The sequence below is a fragment of the Zea mays genome, chromosome 10 (genome assembly GCF_902167145.1).
Source record: "Zea mays cultivar B73 chromosome 10, Zm-B73-REFERENCE-NAM-5.0, whole genome shotgun sequence".
In the NCBI taxonomy this organism is placed as follows: Eukaryota; Viridiplantae; Streptophyta; class Magnoliopsida; order Poales; family Poaceae; genus Zea; species Zea mays.
This window is the reverse complement of record NC_050105.1, coordinates 37,676,731-37,681,096: the sequence shown is the minus strand read 5'-3', so window position 1 is coordinate 37,681,096 and position 4,366 is coordinate 37,676,731. Positions and strand designations below refer to the sequence as shown.

At 35.6% G+C, this 4,366-nt stretch overlaps 1 pseudogene across 1 annotated transcript; it reads right to left on the bottom strand.

Annotated features, from left to right (window-relative positions):
- Positions 1 to 938: 938 nt before the first annotated feature.
- On the bottom strand, positions 939 to 2,955 carry LOC109939193 (40S ribosomal protein S4 pseudogene; annotated as a pseudogene). The gene is made up of 4 exons (NR_164643.1): positions 2,728 to 2,955; positions 2,346 to 2,641; positions 1,571 to 1,648; positions 939 to 1,273 (listed from the first exon to the last, which is right to left on the bottom strand). The product of NR_164643.1 is annotated as a 40S ribosomal protein S4 pseudogene (transcript).
- Positions 2,956 to 4,366: the final 1,411 nt, after the last annotated feature.

The following is a 4,366-nucleotide window of genomic DNA, read 5'->3' as shown; positions in this document are numbered from 1 at the left end:
ACAGTGAAAACTGAGTATCAAAATATGTCAAACGAACTCGAATGGATGCCATCTTTTAATATGTCGTGCCTCTATCAGTTATTAACAACTTTTATATTTGGGGAAACTCAAGTTGTTTTACAAAAATTTGGGAACACGAGATGTCAACCCGATCGACACTGATTCGAGACTTAGAAGGATTCGAATTCTAAAATCAGATTTTTATTTCGTCTTGAGGGCACTGTTTGAGATACTAAGAGATTGAATCAAGGCTAGATGTAATTGTAATATTTGTTTTATAACACAGGTTCTACAACTTTTATTAAAGGTCAAACACTACTACAAATCATGTTATATGAGACGGTTAATTTTCAGTTATTAAGACGCTTATGAAGTGTCCAAATTTGACGGAGTCGCAAAAGATGTCCCACATTTAAGATGGTTATAAACCGTCTTAAAAGATATTATATAAGACAGTTTTTAATTTATAACCGTCTGAAAAATGTATTTGTTTAAGTCATTTTGTCCGATAAACTGTCTGAAAAAGGTATTTGTTTAAGTCATTTTGTCTGATAAACCGTCTTGAATTAGGTTTTTTTAAGACACTGCTTCTAAAGAACCATAGAGAATACAAACATTAAAAGTCATAAAGTATTTATCAAACCGTCTCGAATATCCTACAATAATAGACGATTACAATAGGAAAACCATCTTATTTAGGTTACTAATAATGGACGTTTTAGAAACCGTCTTATTTAGGAGACTGATATTAGACATTTTGGTGACCGTCTTATTAAGATTTAAACGAAATAACTCACGGCAGTACATTCTTCAATTTATAATCATTTGTTCAGACATCACGTTATAATAATTTGAAAGAGAAATATACATACACATATATTAAACAACATTATAATTAATATAATATAAATAAGTACCATTCAATATATCATAAATAAGCATTATCAAACAAGGCATACATAAGTGTACTCTAAATCTAAACTAAAATACAACTGTTTGCACTAATGTTAAGCCTAACTTTATATGAATTCAAGTCTCCACACTTTTGCGACCACCAAATTTGAATTTCATTCTATGTTTTCCTGTACAACAAATAGGAGAAAACTAGACATAGCATGCAAAAAGCTCCAAGAAGCACGTCGATGACCTCAAAGATGCCCTTGTGCTTCTCCCAGTTCTTGATCACTCCTACACGCCCAGTGTTCCTCCCGCCGGTCACCATGACCACGTTGCCGACGTCAAACTGAACAGACCTCCCGTTGTAGAGCTTGAACTGCAAACAAACCAATAGAAAAGCAGTGAGCATTTCACATGCGTACTATGAAAGGGCATGGGAATTTCCAGTGATGTAACTGTATAGATAGACAGAGCAACATCTATTAATAGCCCTAACGATTGTAGCACATGACATTTTCAATGCAAGACTTTCATGCACACAACATATATGGACTGTATAGCAAGGATAAGGTACACGGATCTACTAATGAAAAACAACAACCTCACACAGTTACCAAGATCATCATGCTCAACTAGAACAATGAGAGATGATGTGTAAGAGAATTGAGCTAACCTTGGCATCCTCATCCCTGATTGGGTGAAGACGGAAGCAGCCTGTAGTTCTTGTTTGTCTTAGGGATGGAAATGACATCTGCCAAAAAAATGACACCACAAATCAGCAACCAAAATAGGTGTATAGGGACCACATGCTGTTATAATTTTTTTGAAGTGTCTTGCAGAAGGCAGATATAAAATAATTGAACTGTAATTTGAAGGGAAGATTGACTTGTATCTGGTCCTTTAACATAACAGCCAGAGAGAAAAAAAGGAGCATATGAGAAGGTAGCACTCAGATGAGTTCTAACAGCAATAACCAATTCGGAATTCGTTTTTTTTTAAAAAAAACTGTACATGCACCACAACAATTAGGAAATAAGGATGGTACTCAGTAGCAGCAACGAAACATGCAACGATAAGAAAGGGAGATGGAAAAGGAGGGGGAAAAGACATGCATGAGTTTCAATTTTTGTAGTGGAAAATAGTAATACATATGAGAAGTTTGGTTTGTTATTGTGGATGATGATTAGTTACTCACACCACACGAAACTAATACCAACAGATTGTAAGTTTTTCATATTAAAAAATTTAGACCATTCATCAGGATATGTGCCCATAGTTAAGAGGTTATAGTTGAGAGGTATATGCTTGCATATGTTCTAAAAAGCTGCACTTTGACATACTGTATTATGCAAATGTGTATAAATGAGGTAATGTAGTGTAATGTGTTTTTGGAAGCACAAAGAAAAGTGAACAAACAATAATGTTATTAGAGAAGGCAGACCACATACCTGATCATCCAACATAGCAGGCAGCCAAGAATGAGGAATTAAAAAGGAGACATCTCTTAGATGGATTCCAGCAACAACGTGAAAATAAACTGTTAAGAAAGGGAAAGGGAGAAGCAGAGGAATAAGGAAGGCATGTATTAGTTATGTCACACACTTCTCTGTGCTCCTCGGTACATTCAGTAAAACGGAAACCGGGTCTGATGGAACTGTGGCGTTTCCAGCTGATGCTTTTGCATCATCTTGGTTACATCGTTAGTCAACTGTAGTGGCTGTCGTGCACTTCCAGATGGAGTTTTCTGCAAGAAAAATGCAGTGAAGTTCAAAACTACATTGCGAGGCATCATGTTCATGTAATTCTGCGAGACAAATAATGGGATCATACATGGGAAAAAGGGTTGTTTACTTGTTTCTCTCCCAAATGATTGTCACAGTGACAGAACAGATCTATAAGAAGATTTCCCCCTTGCCTGTGCAGTGTCGAGAAAACGAATTTATAACTGTGTGCACAACAAATATGCTATGGACAGTAATATGAATAAACCAAATCACATAATATCAGAGTAGAAGGGAAATGGAAAGCAAACAACGTTGGACCGTGTTTATTTTCTAGAAGTATAGTAATTGAAATTTATCTGTAAAAAAAGTGTTACATTGAGAATGCAGTCATGCAGTTATTTTTTATAAGGGGAGATTAGGACACACAATATCGAATACATAGGATTTAGCAGATGTTGGCTATCTAAAAAATTGTAGACTAATAATGCCTTCATTCAAGCATTTTTAGCAGATCTGTAGAGGTAGCTAAAAGTAGCAGTTTTAAATATACTAGAATAAAGTTGCGCCCTATCGGGCGCTATGGCTTTCACATAATCATATAATCATTTGAAATTGTAGTTTACAATGAGTAAAAAAATTCATTGATACAGCAACCAATTCATATAAACAAACTCAGCATGATCATAGAACAATTTGTTGTTACAAAGACACCATACTCAAGTTAGGATCAGGTTTCGATCAGAATACAGCTTTGAAATACAATATACATGTAGGTCATCAAAAGCTAGGGATATAATGAAAGCTCTGCATAAATGTTTGAAGTTTGAACTCCAACAAAAAAGGTTGTTCACAACATGAACATGATCGATCGTGCTGAAACTATGCATGTGAAGAAAACATATTTCCCTAAGCTAGGTACTGTCCACTGAGACAAAAAATGTCTTAAAGAAAAGGTGTGCAGGAAGAGCACAACTAAATAAGAAGGGCAGAGTTGTACTCACTATTTTATATTGTGTAATGTAGTTTAGCAACAGATGTGACCATGGCTTGATGTAATACTCACCCCTATGCAGAATTAGAACCATTGTGCAATACTCAAGCCATTGTCCATGCAGAGAATTTCACCAGCTTTTTCTAGAGTTCCTCCAACATGCTGTAACAAGCATATGCATGTACATAACTTCAAAATTTCAGACAGAAAGTGGATTACTTTACCAACAGAAGAAATGTATGGCAGTGTTAAACGTGGAACCAAGAAAATAGCTAGGACAATCCCTTATCACCTCACTGAATTTAGCTACAAACATTCGCAACCGATGACACAAGCAGATAACTCCAAAAAGCCTAGCTTCACCCACAAAAAACTCTGCACCTATTCAAGCGCCTTGGGCATGTTAGAAGATTCAACAATGTATGTCAAGTGAGAAAAAGTGATTTAGGAAACAACATCAAGATATTGTTATAATCAATTGTAATCTCAACATGTCTCACTTTCACCAAACAAAGGCCTAGATCTGGCTCCAATTTTATAGTATGGTATAAGAAAGGAGAGGAGGGCCGTTGGAAAGTGTTGGTTCTAAGGACTTTATAAAGGCGATAGGTTAGTTACGTTTATATATGAAAAATCGAGATCCAGTGATATAATGCAAGGTCTTCTAAAAGTAGAACAAATTTTCAAAACACGTTCAATTGATTCACTATCGCTGAACCTCGAAAAGAGAATTGAGGATTGGAATGAACGTATA